Below are 24146 nucleotides of genomic sequence, written 5' to 3'. Positions count from 1 at the left end.
CTCTGAAGCTCTCGGCTAAACGGCTACTTTAGACCATTTACCACACACTGCACCCATTTTGGAGTTAAGTAGGTTTTTGAGAGCCTACCTGGGGAGCTAAGCGTTTTGTAAATCTTCTTCTTTTTTTAAGTGAGGAAACTCAAAAACCCTTGGTGCCTTTGGAAAAGGAACACTTCTTACTTTGAAGGCTTAAGAGGTACCTCCGGGGGCCTGCCATGGATGGGGTGCTTGTGCGTGTGTGGGAACGTTTGTGCCCGGAGGTCAGCGTGCCTTTTGCTTGCTGGCGTGACTCACACGGAGCCGGTTTGTCTCGGAACCCGTGGGTGACGACCGTGGAAAACTCTTTCGTGGGAGCACAGATGGTCTGTCGTTCCTGGTGTCCCAGGTGTGCTGTCCCCCGTTCTCAGGGCGGAGGGGCCTTCCTTACTGTTTAGGTGTTGGCCACTGAGCATCACCGAGCTCTCCTGCAGCTGCAGCTGAGCAGATGGGGGTTTCAGAAGGTGGAGGCTTTATTTTTAGCCCCACGTCTTCTGTGATTCTGTCACTATGGAGATGCCGGCTGGGGGCCCATGAGGCTCCGTGCTTTTCCTGCCAGCGAGGAAAGAGGGTCCTCTTTCTTTTCTGGAACGTGGCCTGGGCTGCTCGGTGGAGACCTCAGTCACTGTGTGTGTGTGTGTGTGTGTGTGTGTGTGTGTGTGTGTGTGTGTGTGTGAGAGAGAGAGAGAGAGAGAGACAGACAGACAGACAGACAGACAGATGTTGCTGCTGCTGTAGAAGAACTCGCCCTGGGCCCGCACCCTGTGTGGAGCCCGGTGTCCACAGCCATCTTGTGCTTTGGCTGAACTGCACTGGAGTCCGGAGGCTCCACTTCAGCTGTGCTGTGTGACCTTGGGCAGGGTTGCCTCATTTCCCCGGGTCTTCATTTCCTCCCCTGAAAATTTGAGATGCTAATTCCTGCCACATACCTGCTTCTCTGGATCTGGTGACATAATTGATTTGGGCAAACTTTGAATGCACAGTGAGGTTCAAGTGCTGTGTGTGTATGTGTATTTGTGTGTACACTGGTGTGTGTGTGTGTGTGTGTGTGTGTGTGTGTGTGTGTCCAGTAATTATTCTGATGCCAAGGCTGCCCTCAAAAGGTCATCTAGAATTTTTTCTACTCCTTCTTTGTCTTTCTACTTTTTCCTGTATTTTGGCTTCTCCATTCAAAGGCTGAGAAAGAAGAGGTTGAAGCGGAAAGTATTCTAGTCCTGCCCATACATTATCCTAAAAGATCTATCAAGGGAGGTTGAAACCACCCCCCTTTCTACCACCTATGTGTCTCCCCTGTAGAGTTTCTGAAAATACTCTTCCTTCTGTTGCTGTCACAGATTCACAGCCCCGCCTCCTGCGGGAAGTGCACTGGGCTCGTTAGCTCTGTTCCCACAGAGGACAGACCTGAGGCTCAGAGTGGTTAAAGTATTTGACCAGCGCTGCACAGCCATAAGCACCGGTGCTGGAACTGGAACGGGATTCTCTTGACTCCCCAGCCCGTGCTCCTGCAGCTCTGCACAGAACGGTGGGCCGAAAGCACACGGACACCAGCGGGCTGTGTCTGGGGCTCCTGCGGCACTAGCCTCCTCCCTTCTTCTGAAATCTCCGGCTTGGCTATAATCCCAAAGCAGAAAATAACAAGTGTTGACGAGGATGTGGAGAAATGGGAATCCTTGTGCCCTGCTGGCGGGAATGTGAAATGGTGCAGCCGCTGTGGAACAGTTTGGTGGGTCTGCAAACAGTTAAGCGCAGTTACTGGAAATTCCCTGGCAGTCCAGTGGTTAGGACTCCGCGCTTTCACTGCTGAAGGTGCGGGCTCCATCCCTGGTCGGGGAACTAAGATCCTGCAAGCGTGCGTGGTGCGGCCAAAGAGAAAAAAAACCCCACAGAGTTACCAACTGATGAATGGATAAACAGAATGTGGTCTGTCCCTACAATACAATATTACTAGCAGTGCTACTCCTGGTTTATTATACTCCAAAACATTGAAAGCAGGGACTCAAACAGGTACTTATACACCTATGTTCACAGCAGTATTATTCACAATAGCCAGAAGGTGAAAACAACCCAACCTATCAGCTGATGAATGGATAAACAAAATGGGGTATATCCATACGATGGAACATTACATGGCCACGAAAAGGAATGAAGCACTGACACAGGCTACCGCACGGATGAACCTCAAAAACAGAATGCTGAGTGAAATAAACCAGACACGAAAGGACAATATTGTATGATTCCACTTGTGTGAGGTGCCTAGAAGAGGCAGATTCAGAGACAGAACGGAGAATGGTGCTCACCAGGGACTGGGGGTCGGGGGGGGGGAGCGGGGTGTTAGTGGGGACAGAGCTTCTGTTTGGGGTGATGAAAATGTTCTGGAAATAGCAATAGTGGTTGCACAACACTGGGAATATCATCGATGCCACTGAACTGTACACTTAAAAATGATTAAAATGGGAGACCTCCCTGGCAGTCCAGTGGTTAAGACTCTGCGCTTCCACTTCAGGGGGGCACGCGTTCGATCCCTCGTTGGGGAACTAAGATCCCACATGCCCGAGCTGTGCGGCCAAAAGAAAGAAAAAAAAAAGATTAAAATGGTACCCAAACAAAACTCTCAGGCTTGTGCTAGAACCTCAGGTGGGCCTTGGGCTGGACCACACCTTGCTTTTGCCTATGAGACGCCCACACCTGTGGCCTGGCCAAGGCCCCCCCAGCTCAGCGGCGAGTCTGCACCCCAGGCTCTCGTGCCCCCCGGGGGAGGCACCCTGGCAGCCACTGGCCGGGCCCGATCGCTGTGTGTGAACGACATCTGTCTCTATGGAACGCTTGTGCACCTGACGTCGGGCATGGCCTTTTATGGCTCCCTCTCGCTCTCAGGGAGTGGAAAGATAGATACCTTTTCAAAGACCAGATGCCAACTGCCTGGGGTCCCCACAGCTGCAGAGCGAGTGGGAGATGGGCCTGCCGGGGGCAGGTGCTGCAGCCCCAGGGGAGCTGGGAAGTGTGCCAGAGAATCACCCACGCCCCCCATGCAGACGGCCAGGCAGATTTGCAGTGTGATTCTGCCGCAGACCTGCTCTCTCTTGGAGCTGCTGTGTCCTCACCTGCCTTTTGGCTGATCCTGATGTTTAAAGGACAATGTGCATGGAAGTGCCTAGCGTGGTACCTGGTGCCTCGCAGCTTGATGAAGCTTGGGTTCCTGTGTCTGGCCCGGGGAGGTACGGCGATGCTCGGTCACAGGCTATGGGCGGCATGGCGGCTGGGAGGACGAGGCCTGTTGATTGGGGCGGGGGAGGATGATGTGATTTGAGGGATTCCAGGCCAAACACTCCCTCTGCCTCCCAGGGCCCCCTGTTCCGTGGGGAAAGCCCTGGGGCTCCTAACCCAGGGCTGTGTAACCAAGCACCACAAACTGGGTGGCTTAAAACGATAGGAATTAATTCGTTCTCAGTCCAGGAGACCCCAAGTCCAAATTTAGGATTGGTTCCTCCTGTGGGCGTGGGGGGAGAATCTGTCCCATCCCTCGCTCCCAGCTTCTGGTGGTGGCCGGCCATCCTCAGTGTTCCTTGGCTTATAGCTGCATCCCTCCCATCTCTGCCTCTGTCTTCACATGGTTGTCTTCCCTCTGTGCGTGTGTCTCTGTGTCTCCTCTCTTTTTATAAGAACGCCAGTCATACTGGATCCAGCGCCCCCCCCCCTCCCCCCGCCAATCCAGTTTGACCTCACATTAATTATATCTGCGAAGATCCTATTTCCACATAAGGTCACATTTTCAGGTTCTAAGAAGGACATGAATTGGGGGGGACACTCTTCAGTATAGTCCCTACACTTGTTGAATGAATAGGTGAGTGAATGAATAACTGTGAAAGCCATCCTTGTATGTCTGTGCAGGTATGTTGATGCAGAAGACCTGGGGCTGCTGCGGGGGTTGGGGGGGGTGGCTCCAGAATCTTCCCCTCTTCCCGGCCAGGCTCCTCTGACCGCTGGCCTCTGCACCCTGAGTCTAGCCCTCTGGCCGCCTCCTGACTCAGCCAACTTTCAAGGTGGCAACAATAACGTTTATTACAGGGAAAGAGTCCCGACACACTGGGTGTTCTCTGCTTCCTTTCTGCCCAAGATCTCAAAGCTTTCTTTGTTTCTCTCCCCCACCCCCCCTTGGAACCAAGAAAGACGGTAGGGATGGCTCGGTGATCTTGGACAAATCAGCTCTCCTCTTTGAACCCCGGCCTCTAGAGTTTGCAAATGAAGGAGGCTAAACTGGGTGCCTCCGAAGGTCTCTTGGTCTGTGATTATTACTGTTTTATTGCTGAGAAAATTATAGGCGAGGAAATCATGCCCTTGGACTCCATGTGGGGCAAGACTCAAATCCAGATGCCCTCATTTCCAGCCTGTCTCTAAATCCCCCCTGCCACCTCCTGCAGGAAGCCCTCCGTGATTACCCTGACTCATGTGTGGTTCCTGGGGTCCTCACTGTGCCTTGTGTGTGATACATGAATTCACAAATACTAGCCTACCATTCAGATGGGGTGTGTGTGTGTGTGTGTGTGTGTGTGTTCTTCATGTTCTTTTCCCCTCCCTTTCCTCTGTAGGCAAGAGCTATTTGCTGGGTGTCTCTCTCCGTGCTCCCCCATTCTGGCACCCAGCAAAGGGCTCGTTACATTGGGTTGTGGACCAGCCTCAAAGTCATAAGCAGATGATTAAAGACTAGGAGACCTACCAAAAGAAAAAAAAAGAAGAAAAGAACTTAGATGCTTTCAATAGATGTCAGAAAAGCATTTGATAAAGTTCAACATCCATTACTCTTAAAAACATAGCGACTGGGGGGTAGACAGAGATTCAGCATGATAACATCTACAACACTCTACAGCATTACCCAAAGTGTGTTTGAGGAGCACAGAATGCTATTGGAGATTGTGTCAAAAAGAGATTTTGGGGCCAAACAGCATTTAGAAGATGCTGCTCTAAGAGGCCTTCCCTTAACGTCAGTTGCCAAGCAAACCCTCTCCCACTAATAATCATCACTCCGGAGTGAAGCCAGTGCCAGGGGCTAGGAAAGAAGCAGAACAGAACTCTTAGAAACAAAGTTGCACAATTGATGTTTTGAGATGGATACAGCTTAGGTGTTCAAAGTAGATACACTGAAAAATAATTCCAAGTAATAAGATGGTATGATGGCCAAGTCAAAAAATAAAAATGAAACCGCCATCACTTTCCCAGGTGGGAACTGGTTGGTCAGTGTTACCAGAAGGGACACCTCTGGCACCTGTTTGCTCGGGTGTCCACAAGCCAGTGACCTTATTTTCTGGTTAGAAATGACAGTAACACCCTGGCAGCCTCAGGCAACTGCCAGGATCTCCTTTGCCTCCTGGAGCCCAGATTCCCGGGAAATGCAGGAATAATGGTGCATGGCTCAGTATCCCAGATCACCTTAGAGCTTAGCCTCCCATTTAGCGTTTCGGTCACGGAGGTGTGACCGGGAGTCAGGAGACCCGGTCCCTAGCCTGGCTGTGCCGCTTGCTGGCTGCGGGGTTTCGGATGAGTTGCTTAGCCTCTCGGGACCAGAATGTCCTCATCTGTGAGGGAGGGATCACAACCTCATCCTCGCAGGGTCCTTCTGCAGAATCTCCGAGAAGTCTTGAACATGTTTGCACACCACTGAGCTGTTGTTACAAGGGCTGGGACCCCGTTATTTCAGCTCAGCACCAATCCTGGACGATGGAAGCCACTTGAGGAGGGTCAGACCTTCCTCATTCTCGGGGACGGGGCTGTCGGAGTCCTCCCCGGGGTTTGTCACGGGTCCCAGCTCTGGTCTCCCCAAGGCCACCGTGTTGAGTGGGAAGGAGATGCTGGTGAGAAGAGTCCGCTTGTTGGAAGGAAACCATGAACTCCTGTTAGAAACCAGCACGAGGACACCTCCCGAGCCAGCTTGGTGGGGACTGAGGCGTCCTTCACATTTCCCTGGTAATGATCCTGCTGCTTCTCAAAGGCATGTCTTGCCTCTCTTTGAATAAACAGCGAGCCTTTGGTATAATTCAGTCTTTTAGGGATGGCTGAGTCATCTGGCTGGCTGGGGCTACCCAGATGCAGATGAAGTTCTGGTGTCACGAACAAACCGGGCCGTCCTAGGAGGCCTTGGAAGGGCTGGGCGGGGGTGCGTCTGCCAGACATCCCTCTGGCTGAACCCCGGGCTCCCTTAATTCCTTTTAAGGTAGCCTTCCCTCCTCCCTATTTCTTTTCCTGTCCTCTCCTCAGTGTGGTTTTGCTTCTGTTCATTTTTTGCCTGATTTTAGCCACCGTTGTCTGTATGGGTGGCCAAGGGGGCCGGTATAACTCTCCGAGGGCTGAAGTCCTCGAGCTTCGCGGAAGCTTTTTCCCTGAAGCCTGGCGGCCTTGCTCTGCTAGTCAGCGCATTTCTCAGTGGTCAGGGTTGCTGCCAGCTTGCGGGCTGGCTCGCGGAGGATCACAGGCAAGCGCTCCCAAGCTGGGTATGTGTGCTCAGACCTTGTAACCAACTCACTGGAGAGTGGTGGTTTTTCGATCTACTTTCTGGTTCTTTAGGAATAGGTGGTTCATGGAATTAAAAGGTAGATGTAATGTGGTTTCAAAAAATGTATTTTGAAATCGTTTGGGCCACCCATTATTATTTTTATTAGTTTTGCATTCTGCTGTTTCAAAAGAAACATTAAATGTTGGCTTTTTAAAAAAAATCTAAAATAGTTATTAAAATTTAAAAGCTCTTTTTCAGGGAAATTCCCTGGTGGTCCAGTGGTTAGGACTCTGCGCTTTCACTGCCGAGGACCCAGGTTCAATTCCTGGTCAGGGAACTAAGATCCCACAAGCTGCGAGGCGTGGCCAAAAAAACCCAAAAACCAAAAAACACTTGTTCAGTTAAACTTTTAACATGAACATCACTGCCCTGTGAGTGGTGTATACCTTCCTTCAATATTACTGCATCTGATTTTTCTACCTAGATCTCCACGATCAATCAGTTCCTGCATCCCCTCAACCTTTTCTTTCCCTGGCAACTCAAGACTCACAGTTTTCTAGTATTTAAAGAACATTACTTATTTTTCCAATGCCTTTCTTCACTCATCATTCACTTAATCATTCACTCACTCAATTCTTTCATGGCTTCAAAAAATTACTAAAACACCCAAAAAGTTGTATGTGATGTTATATGGGACATTGACAAGGTTTTAAAGATAAATTAGATCAAATCATTATGCTGTACACCTTAAACGCATACACAGTGCTGTCAACTGTAGCTCAATAAAACTGGGAGAAGGAAAAAGATCAATAAGATACATTTCTCGCTTTATGGAACTTACAAGTTCATAGGTTACAATAAAGTAGTCAAAAACCAAAAGAGTTAGTAAAGACCATATTTGGTATGAAAAACATTGTTTGGATAAGTAATACATTATACTTGGTACCAAATGGCAAGTGGCTGAGAGTTAAATGTAAGACTTCTTTGTTCCCTGTCTGCAGTCTCCCAGTGTGTATACTCTTCAGAGAGATTCTCTGCATACATGAATATATGTTACATAAGAAAGAACCCCACAAATGGCTGCTTTCCTATTCACCTGCTGTTTTGACTTATCAATTCGTAAATCTGGAGGTGGTCCTCTGTTAGTTCATTTGGGCTGCCCAGGCTTTTTAACGATGGGCTTAGTGTTTGGCTGAAGGATGCACCATCATTTTTTTTTTTTCTTTTTAAAATTTTTATTGGAGTAGAGTTGATTTACAATGTTGTGTTAGTTTCAGGTGTATAGCGAAGTGAATCAGTTATACATATACGTCTATCCACTCTTTTTTAAGATTCTTTTCCCATATAGCCCACTACAGAGTACTGAGTAGAGTTCCCTGTGCTATATACAGTAGGTCCTTATTATGCACCATCATTTCTTAAGCCAGCTCCCTTTCCATGGAGTTCTGCATTCTAATCGTGGAAGACTGGGAGCAAACAGTACCTCAGTGAGTCTCCTGGTATGTAGGTTTTCATGCAAATAGGCTTTCAAATCTGCGGAATAAATTTCCCCAAAGCAGAATTGCCAGGTCAAGGAGTGTTTTCCTTTTATTGTCGGTAGCTACTGCTCAGTTGCTCTCCATGAAGGTAGGACCAATCGACACTCCCACTTAGAGCGTGGGAGCACGAGGCAGTGGTTTTTAACCTTAAAACCCCAGGCAAGGAAGAGCTGTTAAGTAAGATGAAAATCTGGAGAAAACCGGGTGAGAGCCTTTCTACCGCAAAGGGCAGCTCTAGCAGAGTTCCTGGCCAGCCGTCTCCCATTAGGTGCCCACTCGAACACGACCGAGGGGGCTGCCCCTGATTCCTCCAGACTGGTTGTGGCCTGGAAGGTTCCTTCCTGGTGGGGATGGGGGACAGCAGCTGCCTGCCCCCTCCTGTGTCAGCTTGTTTATCACCGAGTATCTGAGAAGCACCAGGAGCTTTAAAATGACACCAGGACTTATAAGATTACAAAATAATTTTGCCAAGTAAGGACATTATTTTTAAAGAGGTACCATCCTGGGACTTCCCTGGCGGGCCAGTGGTTAAGACTCTGCGCTTCCAATGCAGGGGGCGCGGGTTCGATCCCTGGTCAGGGAACTGAGATCCCACACGCCACGTGGCCAAAAATAAAAATAAAATAAAAACATAAAGAGGTACCATTCACAGACATTACCGGGGGTTGGGGGAAAAGAGGGATGGGGAGTTAGTGTTGAGTGTTTGGGGTGATGAGGAAGCTCTGGAAACGGGTGGTGGTGCCGCTTGCACGGCACTGTGCGTACGCTGAAGGCCGACGAAGTACACTTAAGAGGAATTAAAATGGTAAAACTTATGTTATAAATAACTAACCACACACAGAGAAAAGCTACAGTTCCCCATAGCCGTCCTCTCATGAACCAAAGGACACTAAGAAATAGGAAAGGTCTAATCTAAGAATAAAAAGAGAATAAACAGAGCTTGTAGAACGACTTGCTCCATTAACCGTGTGGTTCTCGTTTGGCCGTGAACTGGCGGGGGCCTGGCGGTGCGTGGTGCCGAGCGGCCCGCTGGGACGCGGGAGCCAGGGCAGGAGGCGTTGAAGGCTGGAGATGGTAGGAGCTCGGGCTGGGCCTGCAGGGGCCCCACGGTCTGGAAGAGATCCTGGCTCCGACTCAGGAGGCCCGGGGCTAAGCTACTCCACGTCCCGAGGCGCTGGGCCCACCCTTAGCTGTCTTATATCTCTGTGTTTAAACAAGAAGCCTGTCCCTGGCTTGCTTGGCTTGCTGCTGGATGTTTTTGGAGCCTGGTATGAGTGAAGCAAGCAGTGACCTGGGTGTGGTCTTCATCACGATATTCCTGTGTCCCCAGCGGTTCACTTTGCAAAAAGGGCATTTGCCCACCCCTGTCTAGTAGCTGGTGAGTAGAGCAGGTATCTGTTTGAAACTACTTGGTGGCTCCTAGCAGCTGTCTCTCCTGGGGCTTGAGGGATCTGAAATGCCGCCCAGAGATGTCGCCTGGGCCTCTGCATGGCCACCCGGCCTCACTGGGGTGCTAGGTGTGTTACCAGTGCAAACTGTCATCCCAAACTATGTATTGTCAGGCAACCCGTGCTGCTGGTCTCAGTGTTTTTAGAGCACGTGGATGTGCACACGTGCTTGCTCTCCTGGGCCAGGGTTGCAAACTCCTGAGCCTTGGGCTATGTCCGGCCTCACGCTCTGACTTTTTTCACGGGCCTCTCTCCCTGTGTGGGGTTTGTGGTCCTCACCCTACTTGCAGAGAGAGAAGAGCCAGTCCTGGGAAAGACCGTGACCCTCGATTGAGTCCATGGCCACAGAGACCCCTGACGTGGGCCAGTGCATCCCAGCCACCTGATGACTAGAGAACCAGCTCGTGACCATCAGGGCAGGAAGCTGCTTCGAGCTGTGTCACTCACCCTCATTTCACAGTCAAAATCCAGATTCCAGGAGGCAAGGTGGCCAGCTGGCACTTGAACCTGGTCCGTGTGCTCCTACAGGCCCTAAACGCTCTGGCTGGCGCATTTTAAATCTTCGAGGGTGTTTGTTATGAAAAGACTCTAAAGCTGTGGGTTCATAGTGGACGGAAACACCGCCGACCTTCCCCACAGACGTGCCTCTCTGAAAGCCCTCATCAGAGCTTCAAGCCAGGCCCCTGGCCTCCCAGCCACCTGTGATGAGTTTCCATTTGACTCACGGTTGTCAGGAAGGTGACACGACTCACCATATTCACTGGGCGCTGTGATTGCCGAGCTGACACAGCTCCTTGTGTGGGCGGCGAGCGTATGCTTCCCATTAAGAAAATTGCTAATTTTGAAACGAGCTCCGAATGGAATTTTTTTTGCTTTTACTAAAATTGAGAAAATAATAATAAAACCACCCGCCCAAACACCCCAAGTTTAAAAGAAGAAAGAAAGAAAGAAAAAGGAAAAAAAATTTAACGTCAACCCAGAAAAAAACTCTGTTATTCAGCCTGGTCTCAGAACTCAGCAGAGCCACACGGACAGAAGGAAGAAGAAGCTCTCGATGAGGCGAGGTTAAGCTCACCCTCCTCCATCCTTCTGGAGTGGTGGTGCCTCATCCTTGTCTCTGCCTCCCTAGCGAGAGAAAGCTCAGGCAGAAGCGGCTTCAGACACAAGCGAACGGTGCTGTTTGCCTCTGAGAATTCCCAGCAGCCCCATGAGATCCCTGGAGAAATCCCGCGGTGGCTGCAGAATCGGGGCTGCCTTGCCGAGTGAGTCTTGTTTGGAGCACTTGAGTCCTAGAGAGATTCTTGATAGTGTCAGGAGGTTATCATCGATGCTCACCCAGACGGAGCAGGGGTGGGGCTTTGAGGGCCCTGCTCCCGACCTGCAGGGGCCTGAGGCCGATGGCGGGTCCAGGCCGGCCAAGACATGAGATGGCCTCTCGGGTCCCCCGTGGTCCAGTGTATGATGCGGATGGGACCTGGGATGCCGCCTGAACCCCGGAGCCCGGCCTCCATCAGTGCTGAGGCACAGCATTCGTGGACAGGCCGTGTGTTTGACAATACTTTTACCGCATCCAGTAGCCAGATGGTCTAAACAACCCGTCGTGGTACGGGCATGTAAATATTTTCCGTCATTATCATGGTGCTGCCGTGTTGACATTAATGAGGACGAAGAATTATGCTCGCTGCAGTCAAGCGCCACTCAGGCCACAGGAGGGCCTGAAAAGCTGGCCCTCTGCCGTGGAGGGGACAGACTTCGGGGCAAGCTTGGTCTCCTCTTGCTGCCTCCTGCCAGACACCGATTCCCTCACCCAGAGACCCTGGGGAGACTTCCTCTCAGAGCTTTCGGCCAGAACAAAGAATGATTCTCATCATGAACAGTATGTTTTGCACTGTTAGCAGAGCTCTGTGGCCAGCGTATTTCCCTCTTTGCTTTGCCTACTAGGAAGCCCAAAACTAAGATTTGTTGTTGTTGTTGTTTTTTACTCATTTGCATGTAGATTGTCCTCAGTTAGGAGTTTCTGCATAGAGGATCATGTGAGGTGTCTTAGGGGCCAGGCCGGAAAGCAGGGTGTACATCCCTCTACGCACAGAACTAATCACACAGTCCCACTAAGAATCCAGGGGCCAAAAGTGTAATTTAGGAAGAGGAAATTGGACCACGCTGGATTTCCACAGGGAATGTTGTGGAAGGAACAAATTCAAATGAAGGACACAGAGATAAGAGTGAGGTTCCAAGGGGACAGAGGTAAGGATTCCAGTGTGTGTGTGTCTGCCTTGTAAACTAGATGCAAGTCATTTGGACTTTCTTCAGTGTTTTGGATTCTGTTTCAGTGCTGCCTTCCCTCTGCCAAAACTATAGCATTGCAGAATGTTGGAGCTGAATGGATAGGCCTTTTATTATTTTTTTAATTTTTAAGAAATTTTATTGGAGTATAGTTGATTTACAATGTTATGTTAGTTTCAGGTGTACAGCAAACTGATTCAGTTATACATATACATATATTCATTCTTTTTCAGATTCTTTTTCCATATAGGTGATTACAGAATATCGAGTAGAGTTCCCTGTGCTATATAGTACGTCCTTGTTGGTTATCTATTTTATATCTAGTAGTGTGTGTATGTTAATCCCAAGCTCCTAATTTATCCCTCCCCATCATGTTTCCCCTTTGATAACCACAAGTTTGTTTTCAAAATCTGTGAGTCTGTTTCTGTTTTCTAAATAAGTTCATTTATATCATTTTTAAAAAATTAGATTCTACACAAGTGATATCATATGAGATTTGTCTTTCTCTGTTTGACTTACTTCACTTAGTATGATAATTGCGAGGTCCATCCGTGTTGCTGCAAATGGCATGATTTCGTTCTTTTTTATGGCTGAGCAATATTCCATTGTATATAGGTACCACATCTTCTTTATCCATTCCTCTGTCAGTGGACATTTAGGTTGCGTCCATGTCTTGGCTGTTGTGAATTGTGCTGCAATGAACATTGGAGTGCATGCATCCTTTCCAATTATGGTTTTCTCTGGATATATGCCCAGGAGTGGGATTGCTGGGTCCTATGGTAGTTCTATTTTTAGTTTTTCAAGGAATCTCCATACTGTTCTCCATAGTGGCTGCACCAATTTACATTCCCACCAACAGTGCAGGAGGGTTCCCTTTTCTCCACACCTGGAGAGGCCTTTTAAACATCAGCCTCTCACTGTACAGATGGGAAAGTGAGGCCCAGAGAGGGGAACTGACTTACCAAGAGTCGGCCAGCTAGAGCTTTGCTGTCAGCCCTCACACCTGGAATTGTGACACCACACACAGGGAGCTCCGTCGGTACCTCTGTCCACACTGTACAAGCCCCTGCTCTGGAGAGGACGAGTGAAAGTCACGTCATTAAGTGACAGCTTGAATTGATCCACTGACGGCCTGGTTAGTCTATTGGGTCATTGGAGAAATCCCACAGCCTTCCCAGCAGCTCTTTGAAACTCAGCGCAAGGCTTGACTTCAGCATTTATTCCACTGGGATTTGGGGAGTGGAAAATTAGTCTCTTCCTCAGACTCATTCAAGCACTGACTTCTCTTATGTGACTCATATGTGAGAGTGTGAAAAATCTTCACAAGTCTCACATTAGGAATAGAAATTTCCCCAAAACCCAGTAGAGAGCTTGACCACTGCGTCAGTGTTCTGTTGCTGCAACAAAGTGCTCCCCAACTTAGTGGCTGAAAGCACCATTTTTTTGTTCATGACGCGGCAGTTCGGACAGGGCTTGGCGGGGATGGCTCATCTCTGCTCCGCTGGCGTCAGCTGGGAAGGCTTGACTGGGGGTGGAAGATGCATTTCCACCATGGCCCGGCTCCCGTGGCTGGCGGCTGGGTACAGGAGCTTGGCTGTATCAGCTGAGGCACTGGTTCCCCTCCGAGTCTGTGTCTTCAGTGCTTAGCCAGGCCTTCCTAAGGCTCGGGTCCTAACCCGGCACAGTGTCACTCCCTGCCTCTCTACCCCTCGCCGTTCTGTTGGTTAAAACAGGTCATCGGGCCGGACTGGATTCGAAGGACAGGGACTCCACGGGGCCCTGGCCCACTGGAGGCCACCCAAGTAACCATCCGGCACAGACGCCCTGGGAAGAGCTCTTTGCAGAAGAGGCCGGGTGATCCACTCACGCTAACCTGCCGAGGCCCGGCTCCACTCTTGGACGCCTCCGGAACGCCCAGGCTTCCAGAAGCCGTTCTGTGGGAGAAGCTCCAGCCAGACCTCAGCGGCCCCCTCCCTCCAAGAGGCTGCAGCGCTTGCCGTCTGCTTTGTATCGCTAATGGCTGTGCCTCTTATTACATAATCTGTTATTCTGGGCCGCACCAGGCCCTGGTTACTTGTTAAAAGTTTCTAAAAACCAGCTGTATCAGCTCCAGGCAACTGGGGGTGCCGCCCCTCCCTCGTAGTATTAGTCACTCTGTACTTAGCTAAATTTAACTTTTTATCATCCAAATGATATTTTTGTGGGCTTGGGATTTTACATAATGCTACCAACTGCCGCAGGCTAAGAATTTCTCCTTTTTGTTATGCGCGTGTGTGTGTGCGCGCGCGCGCGCGAACGCGTATGTATGCATGTGTGTGTGCGTGTGTGTGCGCGCATGTGTGTGTGCGTGTGTGTGTGTGTTGGGTGTTTTCCCCCCATTAACTTTTACACGCTCAAGGCAGCACTGTTCAGCTCCTCTCCCTGCTCTGCCCTCCCAGGCCTGGGTGTGTTCTGCAGGCTCTGTTTTGCCTTTTGCCAGCTGGGGGAAAATCGCTCCTAACAGCTTTCTAATGGCCCCCGCTAAGGCTTCCTTCCTCACTTGAGATCTCTCCACTTTGAAGGTCTCTGAGGGTTTCCCTGCTGCCTTCAGAGAGAGAAGCTCAGGTTCAGAACCAAGTGTGTTGAGAAAGAAGAGAGAAGGATCCGGAAGGGGGGTGGCTGGAAACGGACAAGAAAGAAGAAACCCAGCCACCCCACCCAGGGGTGGGGTCCAGGTTGCAGGCTCTTCCTCTGGGCTTGGGGGCGGGGGGCGGGGGGTGGAGAACTCAGGGCTGCGGAGGCTGAGCCGGGAGACCTGGCGTCTCCTTTGGGGAGGTTCTGGAGCAGGACACGGGGATGTGGGGATGCAGCGTGGCCATCCTAACTTTCCCGGAGCTCCCACTACTCAGAAACGGTGGCGCACCAGGGGTCTCGTGTGTTCCACACCGTGACCGTGCGTGGGAGGTGCCTACCACCATTTTCCAGGTGGGGAAGCCGAGGATCGGGTCACAGGGTAGCAAACGGTAGCAGCAGTAATTACAGCGGCAGCAAACACTGGGTGCTTTGCCAGGCACAGTGCTAAGCACTTGCTTTCCTGAGCTCATGGGTCCTTTGTGGTCCCGTGAACTAGGTAGTCGTGTCAGCGCTCTCTTACAGATAAGGGAACGGAGTCCAGAGGGGTTAAGCAGCGGGCTTGAGGCCACAGAGCCAAGAGACGGCAGAGCCAGACGTCAAAACCCGTCCACCTAGGGCGCCTCCCTCCGCTAAGCCGCTTTCCAGGGGCAGGCTGCCGACAGACGGCAGAGATGGGACTTGGACTGGGCCCTGTGCTCTCTCCAAAGCATCACTAAGCTGATTCCGGCCTCATCTAGTTGTCAGGTTTCCTCCTGCCAGCTGTCTGTAAAATGCAGCAGGGTGTACATTATGTCTAGGCGTCTCTGGGAGAATTAACCTGACGCTGGAGAGAGGAACCAGGTGCTGGGAGAGAGAAACTCACTCTCATGCTTTTTAAATCTTTTCAGAAATACAGATGTATTACTTGTTTTAAATTATTTTATTAAAAATTAGGAACTCCTGGAGACTTCCCTGGCGGTCTAGTGATTAAGACTCTGCACTTCCACTGCAGGGGGCACAGTTTCAATCCCCCTGGTCAGGGAACTAAGATCCCGCCTGTCGGGCGGTGTGGCAAAAAAAAAAAAAAAAAAAATTAGGAACTCCCAGGTATGTACCTAAATCAAACACATACATCCACACAAAAACTTGTACACGAATGTTCCTAGCAGCACAATTCTTAATAGCCCCAAAGTGGAAACAACCCAAGTGTCTGTTAACAAATGAATGGATAAACAAAACACAGTTGATCCACACAATGCAATGTTGTTCAGCCACAAAAAACAATGAAGTACTGACGCATGCTACAATGTGGATGAACCTTGAAAACATGATGAGAAGCGCAAGAAGTCCGACACAAGAGGCCACGTACTGTATGATCCCATTTATGCGAAATGTCCAGAATAGACAAATCTGTAGAGACAGAAAGCAGATGGTGTTGGCCAGGGGCTGGAGGGAGGGGGTGTGGGGAGTGACTGCTAATAGGTACGGGATTTCTTTTGGGGGGGGTGATGAAGACATTCTGGAACTAGAGAGATGTGATGGTTGTACGACTTTGTGAATGTACTGAAGGCCACTGAATTGTACACTTTCAAAGGGTGAATTTTGTGGCATGAGAATCACATCTTAATAAATCAAAAAATTAGTAGCCAAGCCTTCAGATGGAATCGAAAGCTGGGCTGCCCCCGCCTGTTGCCAGCAACCTGGACAACTTGCTTGGGTACCACTGCCATTTGCAGTCCTTCTCTGCCCACTCTTTAGCCACCTGCCTCATGGTCTCCATGTCAACGGGGGTTGGAATCAAGAGTGTTCAACTCCAGCCGTGCTCCCCACTCGTTTGGAACTTATGCTTTCAACCAGGGCCAGCCTGAAACATGTGGATGTCTGGGCAAGCTAGTAATTTGGCACCCCCATCAAACCAGTATTCTTTAAGTGTTTGTTTGACATTTATTTAGTGGGGATGAGGAGAGACTGATATTCTATTAATAGAAATTGTGTAGAGAAACAGATTCACTTACTAATTCATGTCCATTGACTAAAACAGTTAGGGATCCGAAATTTTTTCAGGAAAGCAATTCTGACTTCTCTGGTTCTTATCTTCAAAGGTTGGGTTTTTTTTTTCTTTTCCTCTTCTTCTTTTTTTTTTTTTTACCCTCCTGCAATTCTGCAAATCATTCAGGTTGCATATTGAAGATTTAGATTTAAAACTGAAAGGAGAGATCTAATGTATAAAATGATGACTACAGTTGACAACACTGTATTGTATAAGGGAGATTTACTAAAAGAGTAGAACTTAAGTGTTCTCACCACAAAAAACAAAAAACAAATATGCAGTGATAGGGTAATAAACTCAATGGTGGGAATCCTTTCACAATGCATATGTCTTTCAAGTCATCACGCTATACACTTTATTTTTTTTTATTGAAGTATGATTGATTTACAATGTTGTCTTAGTTTCAGGTGTACAGCAAAGTGATTCAGTTATACATATACATATACATTATTTTTCAGATTCTTTTCCATCGTAGGTTATTATAAGATATTGAGTTTAGTTCCCTGTGCTGTACAGTAGGTCCTTGTTGTTTATCTCTTTTATATATAGTCATGTGTATATGTTAATCCCAAACTCCTAATTTATCCCTCCCCCCCTTCCCCTTTGATAATCATAGGTTTGTTTTCTATATCTGTGGGTCTATTTCTGTTTTATAAATAAGTTCATTCATATCATTTTTTTTAGATTCCACATATAAACAATGTCATGATATTTGTCTTTCTCTGTCTGACTTACTTCACTTAGTATGATCATCTCTAGGTCCATCTGTGTTGCTGCAAGTGGCATTATTTCATTCTTTTTATGGCTATACACTTTAAGTGTATCAAGATTTTATTTGTTGATTATACTTCAGTAAAAATGGGGGAAGAACTCAAAGGAATAAAATGTTTTTGGTCCTGGTAAACAGCAACACACTGTGCATTATTTACTTCCAGAGCCTCATCCCACCCCGCAGCCCCCCATGACCACAGCTACAGGTGTGCATGGAACACGTCTACAGCAAATCTCAGCACAGAATTGTGTTCTCTTTTGATTTTTCATTCCCCTAAAGGGAGTGGGTTGATTTGCTTTTCGCGTTTTGTGTGAGAGGTCACGGGAGGAAACCTGAGTCCTCTGGCAGCATCTTCCTACTTTATTCCAGCGTCGTTTTGCCCCCCTGCCCCTAGAGCTCTGTCCCCCGAGGAGCTGCCTCGCTCCTTAAGTTGACCCTGCATTCACTTTTTGGATTTTAAACGCTTTTGTGTCAGAAGAATCATTTCCCCGCCGTGCACCCCTGTGTGAAGAGTGCGCTTCTTTTCTTGCAGCCACTGCTGATCTCATTCTGCCGGGTGTGAGTCACTGTTGACCTTCTCACCCCGGGGGAGGCGGCACAGTGGAGGGGAGTGGGGCGGGTGTGTAGAAGCCAGCTTGCCTTTGACTGGTGTGTTGCCGTGGCAGACCCCTAACCCTCTCGGTGGCTTTCCTGACCCCTCAAATGGGGAGATTGCCACTGACCTCACAGAGGGGTTGGAGGTGTCGTGATGAAAGCTAAGAAACAGAACAGAGGAGAAGCCGTGCAGAGGCAGGGCGTGTGAGGGCGAGCTGGGGGTTCTGGTGGGATGGAGCGGGGAAGCCGGCGGGACTCACGTGCCCGGCGGGGACCTGGAACCTGGGACACCTGGGCTGTTTTGTTCTTTGGGGGTCAAGCATGTCGGTGCAGGGCAGAGATGGAGCTTCAACCCCTGCAGCCCTGTCCCAAAGAGGAATTTGCAGAATTGGCTGTGGCTTCCCCGGAGGGAGCGTGGGACTGCGCTGGGGTGGGCGGTGTGCGTGCGAAAAGCCAGTCTCTGTCGCTTGCAGCCACACCTCCCACTGCTGTGCCGTCACTGGTTATCTTTTCACCTCCCTAGTTCGCTTCTCTTCCTCCTCTGAACTCTCACCGTCTGTGCCCTCACTCTGCAGTTTATCACTTTTGTTTTTCCGAGCCACCATGAAATGCTCCTCTTCTTTTACTTCTACCTCTAGTGTCCCTAGTTGCCCCGGTGCCTGGCCTCAGCCCCTGGGGTAGCGTTGCTCCGGAGTTGGGAATAGGTTCCTGGAACAATTAGGGCTTCTATAGCAGCAGGGGGCTGCCTTCCAATCATGGTCACTGGAAGGCCTCCTGGGCTGCTGTCTGCCTCCTGGGCACCGTACGGGGGTGCACATGTGTCAGACAAACAAGAATGTGTGCTGAGCTGTACACATGGCTCACGGGAGCATGTTGGGTCCTGATGGGGGCCCTGGATTGGGTGGCGGCTTTCGTGGTGCCTGTGCATGTTCTGTCCTCTTGTAGTCTGATTGCACCTGGGACTCCCTGGAAATCTATTTCTCCACCTTTTTCATTTTGTTGTGAGCGCTTGTCTCTGGCCTCTGGGTATCTGGTGGAGGTGGGCCTCCAGTCCCGTATTGCCCAAGTTCAGGGGCTTGATTGGAAGGTGAGAGTCACCTGCATCGCCCCGCTGACCGTGACCCTGCCCCAGGCATCAAGATGCTGGTGGCTGCTTACCGAGAAACTCTGGGCTGATGTGTCAGGCCCCCCCGCCCACCCCCCACCTCCCACCTGCCTCCCCTCTGCAGCCTGAGGTCCTGAGGTCCCGCAGTCCCAAAGGTTGATGGGTGAACACCTCAGGTTTGAGGCTGAGAGCTCCGAGCTGGACTTCTGTGATAAGAAAGCTTCCCGCGTGTGCTGGGGCTATGGGTTCTGGTTCCTTGAGCAGTCTTCCTAAGCAGAGGGAGCCCTGGGCAGTGTCAGGTGTATCAGCCTCCAGGAGTGCATCCTGGACTGGGTCCCTTTTGTCAAATGAAGACTCCTTTAGCCAGACACCCCTGGTCCTGCCAGGACCCCGGTCCAGATGTGCCCAGAGGTCCTACCCTCTGGGCACATCTGGATTGCTTTGGCGTTGCCCAGGAGGAGGACTGGCTTCGTCGATTTCCCAGTGGGCGCTGAGTGATCAGAGCGACCAGGTGTCTCACCCCTCCCCCGCTGAGCTTCTCCCTGCAGGATGCTGGCATGGGCGCCCTGGTCCCCGGCTCCCTTCTGTGGGCCTTGAGAGCAGGACATCGGCGGTGCCTTCCCACTCAGACCCGCAGGTTAGGACCGCCCACCAGTGTTGGAGTTTGGGGTGGGGCAGGGGCTCAGTTGCCATTTCCTCTTCCTTAAACATCTGACTTTATCTGATGTACATGGGGTAAATCGTATTAATCGATCCTGCTTCTTGCAAGTATTGACTCCTTCTTGCAAATATTGACTCCTCTTCACCAAGTAGGAAGGACTGATGTTCTTTCCCTGGTAGCTTTGGATTCCCCGGGTGGCCTGTGTTTCTCTCCTCTGTATAGGGCGCCCTGGGGTGCCTCTCTTCTCTGGGCTCCCCTGGGTCAGCCTGGCCCTCCCCACCCCAGTCAACAGGACAGAACAAGAGTTTGGGGGCTCCGCAGCCTGGGTGCTGCCTTGCCGTTTCCCACAAGTCATGGTCAGTGACACGGGAACAACCGTGTGTGTGCTTTCAGGTAACCACCTCCCCGGACGAGACTGAGGCCTGTGGCTGTGGTGTGCTGGGGTCCTCTGTGGAGTCAGGACGAGTGGCTGAATCTCCCAGAGCCTGCCTCTTTCTCTCCTTCTGCCCTGAGTTAGAGCAGGAGCCCAGGTGCCGGGCTTCCTGTCCGTCCCATTCCATTGCATATCCTGAGTCTTAGGCACAGTCTCGCTCTCTCCCCTTTTTGTCACACCGAGGCCTTTGGTGGGCAGAGCGGTTGAAGCGATGTTGCCTTTTCCTTTCCTAAATTTCAGTGAACCCTCTCCCTGTGTGCCAATCGGCTAGTCTGAGTTCTCGGGGCATGGAGGGTGGGCACTCCATCCCAGGAAACTCAGCCGGGCGGGGAGGGAGCACTGGGGTCCGTAGTTGCGGCGTCTCGGCCAGGCTGTGAGTTGTAAAAGCACTGGCTCTGCTAAGCACACAATAACCTGTGCAGAAGCCCTGACAATCGCTGTTTCACACGAGGAAGCCGAGGCTCAGAGATGGCAGGTATCTGGCTCAAGGTCACACAGCTAGTCAGTGCTGGGCTTGGAACTGGACCCCAAGTCTAGATCCCGAAGCACACGACATGATTTTCCAGATACAGCTGGACTTCCCCATGGGCTGGGGGGCCTGTCTCCAGGTGAGTCCCCGGGCCTCCTCTCCTCCCTGGGAAAACGGGGTGCAACAGACAAGGCCTCAGCCATGGGCGCCCTCACTGCTGTGTTTCCACGTCGGCACCATGGGCCGGCTCCTCTAATTGCTCATTCTTTTTAGTTGCCGTGAAAAGGCCTCCAAGTGCTAAGAAGGGAGAGTGCTATGTTGTATTTTTTGTTCTGTTGTTTTGCGTCAGTTCTTTCCCAGGTGTCTCAGCTGGGTATTGGGGGTGGGGCTGGCATGGGAACACGGGCCCCGACTCTCAGCCTCTCCGTGATCACTCGCTGTCCTGCTGGCCGGGGGGCCTGGTGGGCCCTCCTCTGAGCTCTGACATCAGCTCACGTTGGTTGGAGGGGCCCTGCCCCAACAGAGCCTTCGTTTCCTGTTTCTTCTTCTACAGGAAGGGGGTTCTTGTCCTTCCCGACGACCTCATGCCCAAGTTCCGTGGTGTTAGAGGTGGTGGCCTTTCAGCCCACCTTATCTGCACGTCCTCACTCAGAACTCCTCAGCTTCACTCGCTTACCCAGCGAACGTTTACTCAGTACCTAGTGTGGACCGGGTACCATCCCAGGTGCCTGAGTTGCAGCTGTGTGACTCCGCCTGTGTGGAGTTTATGCCCTGGTGTTGGCCCAGCACCCGCTCTGCACTCTCACCTCTGCGCTTTGCGTATGCTGTTCCAGCGTCCTGAGGTTCCCTGTTCTTGCCTCTGCTCTACGTCCCATGGTGGGGACGATCTCAGTCACCCCCTACCTACCTCTGAGCTCTTCCTGGGAGGTTGTGGCCGCGTGGGACATCGAGACCACTGGGCCCTGGATGGCAAGAGTTGAGGGTGGCGTGGAGAGAGGCGGCCCTTCTGAGATGTGAAATCACCTCCTCATCTCCTTCGCAGGGGGCTGGGGAGGAAAAGGCTGAAGGAGCAAGGTTTATTTTTAGAGAAGCTCCTTGCTCCAGAGGAGCATGGAGCCCTTCCTTCCAGGAGGTGGGGGGCCGTGGAGGGCGGGCAGGGGGCAGCTGGAGTTGTTGTCTCCGCTCAGCCTGGCTGTCTTCTGCATCCGCTCAACCTGACGCAGGAGCTGCCCATCCGCAGAGGGTTTGCCTCTAAGGGGGGGTCCCAGGCCGGAGAACATCTGTCCTCAGCGCCTCCTCCCCAAAGCTGAGGACGTTTGCCACCCTGAGCAGGTGAGCAGAGCTTCTAGCACGTCCTTGGGGTAGGGGCTCGGCGGGAAGGGTCCCGGGCCCAGGCTCAGAGTCGGTCGCTTCCTTCCTGACTCCCTGGCTCGCGGGGAGGGGCGCTTCCTGCCATTGTCTCCGCTGAGGCGTCGGCAAGGTCACTGTCTCCTGAGGGGGAAGAGAGCTGAAGACAAGGGCAGGACCTCAGACCACAGTGGCAACTGACACACTTTTCGTCCCCACCACTGCGCTGGCCTCCCCGCCTCCCCTCGGGCCCCTGGATGGAGACTGAGGTTGGGGTGAGGCTTCTTTCCTTCACCTGTGGGAGCTTCACCCCTCTCAGCACCGCAGCCCCACGTGGGAGGGTCGGCCGGCCGCCCCCTGGGCTGTAGGTCTGATGCGTGGCCTGTTAGGGGCCTCGGCCAGCGAGGGAGGCCGTGTGCGCCCGTACAGAGGGCAGGAGCAAAGACTGGGGCTTGTCCTGTGTTCCTTCGAGGTCCCCCCATGGCACTTGGGAGGCAGCTGGGCGAGATCTGACGTCCCCCATGTCCCCTCCTGACCTCTTGCATCCATAGTCCGTTTCCTAACGTGGTGCCTTGGCACCCGGCCAGCCCTGCCCAGGACTCAGGTAGAACACGGAGGGGGCTTCCACCCGGATTGCTCGACCCTCCCCTTCTTTCTAGGCTCTTAGGCCCTCTCTCGCGGCCCGTGAGCGATGTCTGCTGAAGTCTGGTCCTTCCACCTCCCAGTTCTTCCTCTTCTCAAGAGCCCCAGATCCCCACTCCCTGGGTTTGCCCTCTTGGCCTCAGTGACGCACATCTTCCCGAGAGCGTACTTCATCTTCATCCAAGTGGCAGGAGCCGCATTTCTCTGGCTTTGTTTCTGGTCTCTGCTCCCAGTCACTTGTGGACGTTCGCCCAGGCACCTTTCAGAGAGCCGGGCTTGAGGGCCCTCAGTTCGAGCGCTCTGGGGTCGGCAGGGCAGGGCGAGCAGCTGCCTTGGCCTCGGTGGTCTGGGCCAGGGCTCCTCTGGAGCTCTGTCCGCAGGCCCCCGGCACTGCAGCCCCCTTCTGGCTGCCTTCTGCTAACTCTTCCCCCATGTCTGCCTTTCCCTGGTTCTAAGGAAGAGCCCACCGCTTGCGTTTTCCTTCTTGTGCTTCCCTCACGACCGGTGTCCAGTGCACTAACCGACCTGTGTTTATAACCTCATCTTGCCCAGCAAGGAGGCGCCTGGAAGCATCTGCTTATGAACTGACCCCACAACCTCCCAGGGACCAGACCAGGTCTGTGTCATTTCCTTGCTTTGTTCCTCCACATACTTCCTAAGCCGCGAACCTGCCTAGAACAATCACTTTGATTCCCGGAGACAGTGTCCAGAGCTTGGGATTCTCAGAGGGACTCCTGGGATGACGTCTTTCAAGCTGGAGGGTTGTATGGCCTGAGACTGTTCATCTTAGCAGCGTGATCGAACCCACAAACAATCAAAATGTATTCATTCAACATGCATTTAGTGAGTAGCTGCTATTCCGGGAGCTGAGTATAAAGGAGTGATAAAACATTTAAAATTCTGGCCCTCCTGGGCTTATAGTCTAGCGGGGGTAGACATACAATATGCAAGTATGCAGTAAAATATATAAGTACGTCAGATGGTGATCAAAGCTAAATAAACAAGGGAAAAGAAGGCCTCCCAACTCAGGAACGTTTAAGCAAAGGCCTGAAGGAGGCGAGGGAGAGAATGGGGAGGTTATCCCAGGCGGAGGAGACAGCCTGTGCAAAGGCCCTGAGGCAGGAGCTCGTCCGGGATGCTCAAGAAATCTGAGTGAGTGGAAGAATGGCAGGGGAGGAGGTTGGAGAAATATGAGAGCCCACATCTATCAGGACCTTGCACTCCTGTCTGGACTTTCACCTTGACTCTGAGTGAGATGTGATGCTACTCCAGAGTTTGACCAGAGAAGGGCCAGGATCCGACTTGTGCTTTAAAAAGATGGTTTCTGGCTACTGTGTTGAGAACAGACTGGATGGGGTGAAGGGAGGAAGCAGGGAGACCAGCAGGGGCACGGATGCAGCATGTGAGGTGGTAGGCGCTGGACCAGGATGCCAGCGGTGGAGGTGATGAGGGAGTTGGGCTCCAGGTACGTTTTAAATGTAGAGCTGGAAGGAATCACTGAGGAATTAGGCAATCCTCGTTGTGTGGACTTTTAAAAACAGGTTCTCATGAGCTTGGAAGGACCTAAGAGATCATCTAGTCCAACCTTTTCACTTAACCTATGGGGTAACTGAGGCCCAGTAAAGGAAGTTACTTGTCCAAAGTCACACAGCAAGCTGGTTAGTGGCAGAGCCAAGACTTGAGTTTTTGACC

The 24146-nt window shown here is 51.4% G+C and overlaps 1 protein-coding gene across 5 annotated transcripts in view; it reads left to right on the top strand.

Annotated features, from left to right (window-relative positions):
- PITPNM2 (phosphatidylinositol transfer protein membrane associated 2) overlaps positions 1-24146 on the top strand; it is a 142767-nt gene that overhangs the window by 14084 nt on the left and 104537 nt on the right. Inside the window, exon 1 of one of the 5 annotated variants that reach the window (XM_082355344.1) lies at positions 21778-21797. The exons of the other annotated variants lie outside the window; for them this stretch is intronic. The gene's annotated coding sequence lies outside the window, so the exon portion shown is untranslated. Of the gene's footprint in view, positions 1-21777; positions 21798-24146 lie in introns of those variants that run through there. 5 annotated transcript variants of the gene reach the window in all.

Source organism: Balaenoptera borealis (assembly GCF_965194805.1).
Source record: "Balaenoptera borealis genome assembly, chromosome: 14".
Taxonomy (NCBI): Eukaryota; Metazoa; Chordata; class Mammalia; order Artiodactyla; family Balaenopteridae; genus Balaenoptera; species Balaenoptera borealis.
The sequence above is the reverse complement of the archived record's forward strand: the minus strand, read 5'-3'. Positions and strand labels throughout refer to the sequence as shown.